Below are 13,596 nucleotides of genomic sequence, written 5' to 3'. Positions count from 1 at the left end.
TAAACAATGTATCTGCAATATCTAAATGAGCACGCAACAATTACGACATTGTTGCCCTGGCAGACGACACTAGTATGTTAGCAAAAGACATCGGAACACAAAGGATCCGGAAAAGAACAATATTTTAAGAATCAAGGTGATTTATTCAACAACCATTGAGTATTTATGTTGAATTTGCTAACTTTCCGACCAAGTGGAATTATAGGCACAGATTTTTAAACTTTGTTACTCATCATTTATCTTGCAATTATGGTCGTAATGTTCTAAGATTATAATTATTGTCTACAAGTATATGTGCACGTATCGTTCTGTGTTGGCTCTCTTTACGATTATTTCCAACAACAGACCTAACCTCAGCAGAGGATTTCCATATCAAACAGTTAAATCTACGTGAGAGATGTGACTGCTACAATGGATTGCATAAAATAATAAGGCTGGTTTTATGTAAATTGTTTGACTTAAAAAGAGAAAAATATTTACGAGTGGACAATAATAACTAACGTAATACGTTATGCATCTCCATGAAATCCAAGTACGTATCAGTAATCATTAACAAGTTGTTCTGTCCATCAAACTAAGCATTAGGATGTATAGCTATATTTCTTTATTATAAGTATATATATTGATATGTGCTGCCTCTTGTCCACAGCTCGTTATAAACTAATTTCGAAATGGATAGTTTCATTATTTGAGAACGTTTATTCCACTATTTCTCAAATATTGATAAGCGATTCTGTACAAAGTCTTTGATTACCTGTGATGTTCAAGACAAATTCGTATTAAAACTATTTAAAACCAAAACTTGCCTCATCATACCAAATCATTAAACTACTGGTAAACCATCGAACAGGACAATAATCAGGTTTTTTGTAAACAAAAAAAAACCGAAAGCTTTAAAGATCCTATTCGCTTAATTTCAAAGTAGACAGTCAAATGTGCCCGTCAGGAGAATTCTGATTATCTGTTTTTAAAAATAGTGAGCAATGTCCTTAAATTTCTAAAGCAACATGAATGAAGTTCATTCGAGTAGAATATATTCATTACACGATGATTAATAATAACGTATTTTCCGAAGAAATGCTAACTTGATCGTATGGCGTTGTATTTAAACACTATCTGTGTTTAATAATGAAAAGGGAATATAAATCAAATTTCACTCTTTAAATTAACGTAGTCTAGAGAACGTAATATATATGCATTTAGTAATTAGATACTGGCACGTAATATATATGCATTTAGTAATTAGATACTGGCAGACAGATATTAAAAAAAAATATAAAATATAAAATCTTCATTGTTTTATTAATTCAAAATGTTATATTATAAACAATACATTATACATATTAAAAATAATAATTCTGTTTATCTCTACTTATTCATAAAATTCTGCTGAAGTTTTCAATAGAGATAATTGTATCTTAATGATCCAGTTTTATGTATCTAAATGTCATTTATCCATACTATCTATGCAATTTGTTATGACAATTATGCAATTAAGATTATAACAAGGAAGTATTATAATTTCGTTCATTCTGACCTTTCATTTGTTGTGGATAAAATATAGTCCCAAACAAAGTTGAACTAGTAACAGTAGATTGTGCATTTTTCCAAACTATAAATCAAAGAAAAAGCAACCATTCGAATAAACAGAACATTTTATAACGACAAAATCATTTTTCAAAACAGAATGATCAATGCTATGTGATGCCACATTGTTTAAAACGGGAGAAATCCTGCCAGTAAAATATGCAAATGACTTTGTTGAAACGATGGTTTTCATTGGACATTGTGGATTTTAGAAAATAACATTGACAATGAGACTTGTGCTGCTAGAAATTTAGTATCACGTTATCAGACCGGTAGTGTATATACTTTAACCGTTACTAATAATTCATTGTACGTTTCATTTCAGCGCTGGTAATTACATTTTATTTTGTTTACTATTACAATTTTTAAAGTACTATTTGAAATTAGACCGCCATTGGTGGCGTTATCAATTTTCGTGGATTGGTTGAATTGCAAGGTTATTTCGCTAGTAATTTTATTTTTATTATTATTATTATTATTATCGTATATATGAATTCTCATTACGTTTATATTTTTCAATAGACACGTTTTTAAATTAGAATTGAAATTAAATGAAACAGTACGTCTCATACCCATTTATGACCGTTATCAGTTTTCGTGGTTTAGTAATAGGATCGCATTATTTTATCTGCACGGCAGTACTCGTAGTAGTATGTATACTGACAGCGTTACTAAGAAATAAGTTACATTTTATTTGGGTACTGGCAATTACATTTCTTTCCGATTAAAACACTTTTAAGTTTATTACCGTTATTAATTTTCGAGGACTGGTTAAAAAAAATCATTGAAAAACCCACAGGGGCTCGTATCGTTGTTTACAATGGACCTGTCATACATGTGCTATATTGTAGTTATTATATAGTACATTAGTCTGAGTTTCCTCAGACCCTTGCCTCCCCATTTTTGATATTTGGACAACATAAATATCGTATAATAGTACATGTATGTCAGGTCAATTGTAAGTAACGATACGAGCCCCTGTGGAAAAACCAATATGGTGTGGCCTAGCTTCCGACGATATTGGTTCTGTGGTATCTCAATATTTGAACTTTTCGGTATTTATTTTATCTATTGCACCACATATTGTGTACTTACAGAGACCACATGACCATAGGTTACTAGTTCTAAATCACCAGTTTATTTTGGGAAAATGTCAAGATTGCTGACGCGTACACTATTTGATAAATAAACCCATGAATACTACTGTTTCAAAATAATATCCTTAACCTGTGTTCTCAGATAGAATCAATATCTTCTTAAAATTTAGATCACTTTAACAAAATGTAATGCCAGTTTGTTGTCTGATAATGTTATACAAGAGTTAGATCATATGATTACTGTGATGGTCAAGGACTAGGAAATTTAATCTATGGTAGCAAATAAGAATCAAAATTTGAAACATGTTAATGTCGTTTTTTGGTGGCTTTCACATTTAACAGGTGTTGACTTGAAAGCTGCATTGTACACGATTTATTACTTTTTATTGGAACACCGGTTGTTGTTCAAACAGTCTTAGGTTGATATGTACTTTCATCCTCATGTTGATTGTTCATTCTCAGCAACAATCACAGAGCAACTCCAGTCATCATAGGTGGTTATTTACAAATGCATTTCTTTAATTCTTTCTTATAAGTTTCTGTTGCTGTAGGGCACAGGTGGCATAATGAGTGCCATAGAAATAGCGTCCATTTTTCAAGTTGATTACACTTTGTACAACACATACATTAAATTTCCAACATTAATGCAAGTATATACCATTATCAGATTATTTTTTGTTGTTAGTCTTACTGCACTATCAGAGTAACTCCCCTTTCACAACTAGGACTGTACATAGCGTCTATTTATTGTTTGTTTCCCACAGCCATCTGATTTATAGTGGAAAATAAATTCATTTTAATACAAACAACAAAAGACTTAAATTATATCTTGAGGGTCATTGTTTTTATGAACTTATTTGCTGATTGCAGACTTTATGACCTGAAATATCAAAGCACTCATGTATAGTAGATAACAGAAAATCAAAACAAAAGGAAAGAAATAATTCGAATTTTGAATAATTTTAAATCAAAAACTGAATTGACTGAGTCTCATACATTTTTTGACATAACTACACAAGTTTTAAGACCCATTTTGGTCTGCTTAAATGATAAATATTATACAGCTTCATCACTCAGATGTATGTTACCGTAGTAGTTGTAAATACTTTGCTGGGTCTATATAGTGGTCCATATCTTCCCATATCCTATAAGTACCAAAATCCATTCAAAAATCTCCTAAAACAAACATTTTACAACCTTGATGGTAATCATATTGACATTTTACAGTCAGCTGATCATTAACATCAGCTGATCATTAATACTGGCCGCCATGTATAGCCTATCGTGCTGAAAAATGGCGTTAAACCCCACAACAACAACAACAACAACAACAACATTAACATCAGAAGTCTGTTCAGCTGATGCATTAAGTTGAATGATAACCTTGTCAGTGCACATCCATATCTGGTGACAATAACAATCAGTACTGTTCGAGTTTTACGAATAACATGTCCATATAAATGTACATTTGCCTGTATATTATAGTATGTGTTTTAGATTTTTAACATAGCTTTAAAAAATTTTTAAGTCATATCACTATGATGTCTGCAGTGGCAGTTTATAGTGATGTCTAGCACTGGTTTATCATTCCCCAGACATGTAGCATCATCTTCCACCCAGTCACATTATCCTGACACCAGGCTGACCAGTCCTAACACTAACCTCTTGATACTGAGCACCAAGCGAGGCAGCTGTTAGTACCAGTTTTTGAAGTCTTTGGTATGACTCAGTTGGGGTTTGAATCCACGACCTTCCACATCCAAGGCGGACGCTCTTATCACTAGGCCACCAGAGCGGTCACCTGTATATTATATAATGTATGTACTGGTAAATCTTGTGATAATGACATGATTAGTTCATTCTGTGACTTTATTTTTTCTGTGACACTAATAGGTTGAGCATAAAGTATGTATTCATTGAGTGGAGGTGGGAGGTGTTGAAAAAATTCAAAAAGCATTAGCCTGTTTATGTGGCAGGGCAACTGCTAAGTATGTTCTGCAGCGGTAGGGGTCATTATTCCTTGATAACTGTGATGTTTATGAAGAGTAGTCAAGTCAGAAACATAGCTAGCAGTTGAGTTAGATGCAAAGTGGCTGGTATGCCATGTCAGGCAGAGCCAATATCTGCTTAGAATTGTGAAGTGTGATATGTTGTAGTTTTATTGCACATGGTGCACTTTGCAGAAGACATTTTTTCATCTTCATTTTCTGACATGACCAGTTATTTTATCTCATGATTCCAACAGATTATGCATTCCAGACCCTGGTGCCTCATGCGAATTTGTGAAGCCATACCTTGCCAGACTGGGACAGTATTGTATTTGGATAGACACATGGATTGCCTTTTTGACACCTGTTGTCCTTTACTTTTATAAGAGTGAGATTCAGAAGTGTGTTTTAAATTAATTACTCATCCTAAGCCAACATGAAATGTCACATGATCACACACACCTTACAAAAATTGTCACCGGAGAAAAGAACTGTTATGGTTCATGATTTTGATGATATCGAAGCTGATGATAAAAATTTGAGGTACAGTCATTCCAAAGGATGATAAGGCTGATAATATTCCAATTTTCCAAAGTTGATATCAAAATTTTAGTCACTGGCTGATATTTGACTATTAAAGTTAAGGTCAACTAAATATTAGCTGCTGTCACTTGTTTAAAACTATTATTAGAGATAAATATTTATATTTTCCGTAGAAAAGCATTGGTTATGATTTCTGTAAAATTCAACCTTTGTATCACTGTTATAGTTAATGTTAATACTTTCCTACTTTCATTTTCAAAGTTTGTTTTACATGGTATTAATTTAAACTGCTGCTTATTTTTAATTGCTACTAATAACTTCATCTTTTAAAATTCAATTGTCCCAGCTATTCTTGGAAAGGGGGTGGTGACTCAGCAATGTACATACACAAGGGTGGATACAAAATGTATGCTTTGCAATGAGTAATGGGAAAGGGAATACAAAATCACCAATTGTTTGCATATGTGCTTTATGGACAACCCCTAACATCATTATCAGAATATTATTATTGCCAGCGTAACTGTTCTTGGGTAAAGTTGTTGGATCGATGAAATGTTTTAACAGCTGACCATAATGTCATTATAGTTCATTTGTGCTTGAAATATCATTCTACATTGTAACTATTTTCTCTTCTTTTTGTTAACTTTGTTTGCAGATTAGTGTAGATTTCGGCCGATTTTGGTAATTATATGGACTTTTACAAATGGGCCTTGTTACCTGATAGTCAGAAAGATGTTAACGTGACCATTCCTCTGATAAAGGTGTGTAGATGAGTCAGCGGCTAAGGACAAGCTGAGAAATGTGATGCTGCAAAGGTATATTTTCCATTTGATATATCATAGATGACTCGTATAAGCATCCATACTAGAAGTATGGGTGTGACTGACTATCCCATATTCTGCACGAGACATAAAAAGCTATCTAAAGTTGTCTGCCACATCTCTTAACATATATGCTATACATTAATGTGTATAAGGGAAATATTTATTTTGTAATAGAGTGGGAACATTTTAATTTCTCATAACAAATGGTACATTTTCCGTTCCTTAAGCTATGGATCAGCATTTTGAATTATGTATTATTTTTAACATTAACATGAAAAGTGTGCAATATTTTTGTGATTACTTCAATACACTAAATGGTTTAACCTTCTGTGAGCAAGAATTATTAATTTTTCTGGATTAAACACATTAATTCCATTATGTCTTAGATATTTCACTTTGAATTGTTCGCATGTAAATATAAGTTATTGCATATGTATTGTATTATTATGTGCTGTATTAATTTTAATCTTTATTGGGTGGGATATTCGTTCGTAGTGATGATTTGGTATCATTTAATACTCAGCTTTACATGCTGGGTAAGCTGATGAGTTTGAATGTTTATAAACCGCTGTTGCTTTTAACTACTGCTGTTCTAGTATATTGATAGTCTCTATATCACAAGTAGAGCAAACTTTTACCTAAAGTTTGGAGTGAAAGCAATTTTACATTGTAGGTAATAAGTACAGAGAGAGAGAGAGAGAGAGAGAGAGAGAGAGAGAGTTCACAGGCACTGGCCAAACTGAAAAACAACTTTGTATGATGTATCCCAAAATATTACCATCTAACAAATAATCTTACAATTGCAAGTCACGAAAATATATCGTGTTAATTCTACCAGAGACAAAGAACTCTTTTGTCCTATGTCCAGAAAGCTTAGAAATAGACAATATTGTAATAAGTCCCAGATGAAATCAAAGCACAAAGTATTGTGATAAAACTTCATGTAGCAACACAGTTTTGATTCAAAAAGATACTTTATCACTGACTGTGCACAGCTTCTAACTTAGACAACTGTACTAAAGCGACACTGTTACAAAGAGTAACTAAAATACCTTCCAGTCAATAAACAAACCGCTCCAGTGACCTGGTGGTTAGAGCGTCCACCTCTGATGTGGGAGGTCGTGTGTTCGATCCTCGGCCGAGTCATACCAAAGACTTGCAAAAATGGTACTAACGGCTGCCTCGCTTGGCGCTCAGCATTAAGAGGTTAGTGTTAGGACTGGTCGGCCTGGTGTCAGGATAATGTTATTGCCACACTGCGGTCATTGTAGTGATATGACTGAAAAATTGTTAAAGCTACGTTAAAAATCCAAGTCACACACACACACCAGTCAATAAACTAACAATATGATTACACTGTTGAGCCAGCAGGAGGGGGGTATATGTTAAGAAAGGTAGGGACTAAATTCTGAGTACTGACTTAATGTCAACTCAGATGTAAATATTACCTAGATTTTCTGATAGTTACAAATAGACTTGGTACCTCTTTATGCAATTAAATGTGACTTCTGCTTTATGTTGGTGAAATAAATTATGTAAGATGGATATGTTTTGATTCCTTTTTGTTTTCACCAGTGGTATACAAGGTGTTCAGACATCGCATGCAAAATGTTTCTTTTTCTTTCATTTGTTCAGTGATCCAATAAAGGCAGTGGGCAATTCCAGAAGGATTACATCATCAAAGGTAAAGGGAAATGCTGCGTTACCAGATTACATTAGATATTTTTGGTAAGTTAATCAGAATGACGAATGTTGTTGTTGTTGTAGGGTTTAACGCACTTTTCAGCACACGATAGGCTATACATGGCAGCCAGTATTAATGGTGGAGGAAGAACCCGGAAAATCCCCAGAAAGAACCACCGACCCTCGAGAAGCTACTGGCAAACCTTCTCACATACCCACATTGGCCGAATCCAAGACTCGAACCCACGCAGACAGTGGTGAGATGGCAGTGATCCGTAACAGAGAGTGCTTTAGACCACTCGACCACTTGGGGCCCCCAATGAATGTTGATTTGGATGTTAAGATTTTTGTTTCTTGAGCACACTGGATACTACACACTTTCACTGCAATCATTCCGGTTCAATTGTATGGATAACACTCCAATTTCATGTATTTGAATGCAGTTAAAGCAAGTTTTGCTCTGAATTTAGATTATGCAAGTTAGAGGCATCATTTGTCTCAGTAGCAATGTAATGAGCATTGTTGACAGCACTTTGACTTAGTTAACTTTTTTAACATCAATTTTTATAGTTTCAGCTGCTGAAAAAAAATTAGTCAGATACTTTTTGTCTCTGTATTATATAATCAAATAATTAAACTAACATATGAACAATCTACTACATTTCGCAGCAATTTAGAGAGAATATTGTGATGGTTCTAATAAATGGATGATCTATTTGAACTTATACATTATTGTTATTGCAGAGGTTTCATTGTCTATCAATATTACTATAAATTAGTGCTACTTGCCTTTTAATAATAACTATATATTGGACACAATAAAATAATTATTTGCAGACAATATGATCATTAACATGGATGAAATTCCAGTGTGCTTTGATCTCATTCCTGGATGGACTGTCAATAAGATGGTGGTTGAAAGTGTGAGAATTAGCATGACTGATGTGGATCTTAAATAAAATGACTTTAGTCCATGCAGTTTCCACTTAAGGAGATGTGTTGCGTCCAACAATACATTTTCACTGTATGACAGAACTAAAAAGATATTCATGCACTGAAAGAATGGATCATATATGTGCAGGAGAAGGGTTGGGTTGTTGAGATGATGCTGCAATGGATTAAACAAAAGTACACAGTTTTATATTTTTTTAAATAAAAATTTAAGTTGGAGTGCATTTTCCGACATGTAATTTTCAAATGATTTAAAACGTGTTCAAAATTTAAGACTGGAAAAGAAACTATGTGTCCCAGAACATACAGTGCACAAAAATGAACATTCAGAATTAATTTATGGTGTCTCAACATATACGGTAAATAAGGTAGATATAAGTATTTATGAATAACAAACTGTTGATTGAGTTGCATAGCTAAATGTAAGTGAAAATGTCATAATGCTTCCATGCTCTTACGTACAAATATTAATACTATTGTCACTGCATGAATTCTTTGCTAGTCATTTAAAGAGTGATATATTTATTTCATGATCTTTATATTATTATTTGGCAGCATAAAATTGATTTTTCAACACACTTTGATACAGTTCACTAAGCTCTATAACTGTTAACAGATTTCACCAAAATGTTTCCAAAAGTGAAGAAAAAAAGTTGCTGCAATTATACTGCAGCAAAAAATGTTTTTCCTTTTCTTGATGAGATCCACACTAAAATCTATTAACATAATAATTCCTAATAGTAACATTTCATCTGAAATGTTAATTGCCATAACTTTTTATTTATTATGATATTTTTAAAAGGAAAACTATTCTGGAATGATTTTTAAAAAAATCTTTTAAATTGATTCATTCCTTCATAGAAATTCAGAAAAAAAGATTCATTTTCTGTTTGCTAAATAAAATAATTCTCACTTCGTTCACATTATTTTCACCTGTCCATTCCCCCTTTGTGGGAAATATATATAAAATCTATGTTATGGTTTTAACCAAGACAAGTAAATCGCAGTCAGGGGGTTACATTGGGGAGTCCAAACCCCAACGTATATTACTTATCTCACCCAACATTTTCCTTTAAAGCAAAAAGAACTCCTCAATAATATAGTTCATGTGCAAATGTTTACATGTGGTTCATTAATACAAATATGTTAATGAAGGCTGTGGTGTGATCATTGCATTCCAATTACACAGGTTATTAACATGAGCAAAGAAAAATAACATAAAACGTCGCATAGTAATCAGGTATTATCACATTTAATATTTAATATTTGGATGTTATATGAAATTGATAATAAATAATATTTATTACAAGAAACTTTCATTTTGATCAGTTTCAATTTTGAAAAGTTATATTGTAAATAATGAAACGATACTGGCTACTCACCTCTACTGTAGTTATACTTAGTACAAGCTGTAACGAAGAGTAACATCTTGCTTTAGATTATTCATTGGTGATTAGAGATCTGTGCCACTATCATATTTAACTCTCCTTTTCTTTGTAGGAGGTGAAACTGTTTGTGACATACTTATGTTGTCCTTAGTATTAATTGTAAAATTACCCCTTTGTATAAAAGACCCTCCAAATACGGACCCTAGCGGATAAACATGTGCTAAAACTTTCAAGTTCACGGATTCTTTGAAAATGTATTCTTCTGTCTTGGAAATATTGCAAGTGATACGGTAAAAGTTGCTTATGGATTAATGATTCCTTCTGGCTGCTAAGTGCATTATTTGTCATTAAATATTGTAGGTTTATCTTTAAGATCCAGTGATGAATGTCATTCTCATGATTGAGAGGAACAAGGTTATGCCCCACTGAAATCCATGTACCTGCTACAGATTGCAGATTTACACAGAGAATGCGACCTCTGCCACGTCTGTCAGAGCACAAGCAGAATTCATCAGTCTTCAACAGCACAAATTTTCAAGAATCACCAATTATTAGTAAACATGTTATTTGTATTGCTAACTCAGTATACAGTAATACTGAAAGGGATGTACATTTCTGACCACACTTTCTGCTGTTTCCATGATTTTACTCTTAAAAAGCAATACTGGTTTACTCATGTTATAATGTTGCTCTGTTGCAAGAGCAATTAATAGAGCTCCACTTTTCTTTATTGTTTACCTTTCTTGTTTAGCAAAGGCATCTGCTCCAATTGTATTTTACATGGTTGTGTTATTGAGTAATGGTTAAAATGTTGCTTATTATTTCAGCTTGGTAAAAAATGTAAGGGAAATGTAAAAAGCATATTACAGATTGCATCTGATTGCTGATTAAACTTAAATGATGGCAGCCAGATTAATTGCTATTCCATTAAAACATACATGGGACCCAGGAAGGCACTTTCAAAGTGGGATACTCACCCATTGATGCAGTATAGAATTTTCTTATCATTTAACTATGAAATCAATGTACATATATTTTTTTTAAACTGCCTTCCCTGGGTACTATGTATGTTCAAATGGAACAGCCCCAAAAGCAAAGCTTAAAAATATGGAACATATAGTGAATAAGCTAAAATTGAATGAATCTTGGGTGGGGGTGGGGAGCTCCACTATTTAAATAATTAGATTATCATATGTGCATGCTTTATATCTTGAACTTGTGTCAGTAATTGGCTTAAAGCACTAAATATGTATATATGTTCATAAATATATGAAACATGAACAGGCATCAAACCATGGGCAATAATTGTTGTCCAAAGAGTATTCACATAAAATATTTTGGTGGCTATCTGGGTAGAAAGTAGTTGCCTATGGGCACGAAATGGTGGGTAGTGGATGTGTTCCTCCTGTCAAGTAACAAAGTGAACAATATGTACATGCATGATAGAATGTTACCTTTGCAACAGTAAACCACTTTTGGATACCATAGATTTCATTTATTGATTTTCTAGTAAAATGACATCCAGATGACCAATGTTTTGTGGTGAAAATTTAGTCTGATGAATTTCCCAGAAAAATTGTACTTTTGGTAACAAAAATCCATTGTGTATAAAACATGTACACTGTTGTTTCATAATTTACTTACCTAGTTTAACATGTTTTGAAATGTATATATTTTCTGTATTCAGTCCAAACATTGTCATTGAGATTTTCTAATTGTGACTGCAAGTCATTTGCAATTGCAAATTGTACAGTTATTTAATGTAAGAGTACAGTATACGTGTTAAGTGTTTCACCTGAACTTTTTAAATAATGGTACAATGTACCTCTGCAAACAAAATATGTGGATGCAGATGAAAATTACTGAGGTACATTCCTTGTAAGTGTAAATTTTCTTTTCAGTAAGTATACAGTATTTGGCTTTTAATTGCTTTATAGACTTTAAATCTTTACACAGTAATGTAGTGAAAGTTACACTGAGTGTTTGCAAATGAATAATTGAGGAATTAAGCTTTTAAAAAAATGTATAACCAATAAATGCAGAAGCTGTACTCCAATTTTACCATTAGAAATATTTAGAATTGGCTTTTTGTCACAGCCACCATTATATGGCTTCCCTGGACACTGAAAGGCTTTTTCCCAGCCTACAAATGCCTACCATGTCTGTCCTTTAGGTCTACAACAGTGATTTAAATGAATGACAAGTTGTACTGCATTCTTCATAATTTGCTACCATTTTATTCAGTATATGCTTTAATAATGTTTTCAGGTAGATAAGATGCTGTACATAAAATATGTCCTGCTTTTCAAAAACTTTTTACCAGTCTCCCACCTCCATTGACCCCCAAATGTTTTTCAAGAATTTACAAACCTGGACAGCTTCTGACAAGTGTACGAGTTATAGTGTGATTCGTAAACACCATTAATTTCGTTGTAACTATAATAAAAAATTTATATACTAAGAAGTTGCCTTTTGGTGCTTGAGTTTTGCATTTAAATAAATACTTGTTTCACATGTTAAGAGGCCTTGTAATAAGTATTAAGGAAAGAAATGAAAAAATGGCAATGTCTGTCTTAATTATATTTGAAATCTTTTTCATTGCATGATTTCAAATTCATTTTGTATTCAGATGTTGTGGTCTTTAATGTTTCTGTGTGAAATAAACAAAATTAATAAAACATTTAACATCATACAATATTTCTTTTATTACTTGCATGTACGTAAGACCATACTTTTAGGCCACACATTGTCATAATTCTAAGCATTCACAATACGTTTCTTCAAATAGGGAAATAATTGCATCAAAAGAAATTATTTTATTTGACTTATCTGTTTCCGTCCTAGATTGTATATCTACTGTCTTCTCACAATTACCTTATCACAATTATCAAATGTATTTTTATCATTAAAATTAAAATCAGTATTAGTCCCTATATATAAAGTGCACAGGCCAAGACAAAATTAATAATGGGAAATGATAATTAAGGCAAACTATTTTCCTTTCGTTAAATTATTTTCCATTTCAGGAGGTTTATGTGTGTGTGTGTGTGTGTCTATATATATATATATATATATATATATATATATATATATATATATTACAAGACTACTATTTTCTCAGACTGCTCTGGTGGTCTGGTTGCCCAGTGTCAGGGTAATGTGATCGAGAGGGATATCATGCCACATGTCTGCATCATGATGCCCCAGTGCTTCACACCACTATAAACAGGCCCCTGGTGGCTGATTGCTGTAAGACGTCACAAGGTCTGGGTTTATATACTCTCATTAATATTGCCAACATGTAAGACCCATAAAGCTCAAGAAACCCGAATAACTCACAGAAACCTGGGTAACTCTGTCATTATATTCCATCGCTATTCAATTCCTACATTTGTATCATAGGAATTATGGTAAATAAAGGGTTATGAATTAATTGGAGTGAGATCCTCAGCTGATTTCTTTACCTTCTCGCATATCATTCTACCATTATTGTTTCTATTCCCCACCCCACCCCAACCAGCACTTCATAGACAAA

At 32.9% G+C, this 13,596-nt stretch overlaps 1 long non-coding RNA gene across 8 annotated transcripts; it reads left to right on the top strand.

Moving 5' to 3' along the window:
- Positions 1–1,420: 1,420 nt before the first annotated feature.
- Positions 1,421–12,756, top strand: LOC149780929 (uncharacterized). 8 transcript variants are annotated; one of them, XR_016415168.1, is made up of 5 exons: positions 1,421–1,859; positions 4,280–4,501; positions 5,871–6,030; positions 7,675–7,767; positions 10,435–12,756. It is a non-coding gene; the product is annotated as an uncharacterized LOC149780929 (long non-coding RNA). The 8 variants fall into 8 exon arrangements; XR_016415169.1 differs by having other exon boundaries at positions 1,421–1,917; XR_016415170.1 differs by lacking the exon at positions 4,280–4,501 and having other exon boundaries at positions 1,439–1,917.
- The last annotated feature ends 840 nt before the right edge of the window (positions 12,757–13,596 follow it).

This window comes from Sinohyriopsis cumingii, chromosome 16 (genome assembly GCF_028554795.1).
Source record: "Sinohyriopsis cumingii isolate HCF-2022 chromosome 16, ASM2855479v2, whole genome shotgun sequence".
Lineage (NCBI taxonomy): Eukaryota > Metazoa > Mollusca > Bivalvia > Unionida > Unionidae > Sinohyriopsis > Sinohyriopsis cumingii.
The sequence above is the reverse complement of the archived record's forward strand: the minus strand, read 5'-3'. Positions and strand labels throughout refer to the sequence as shown.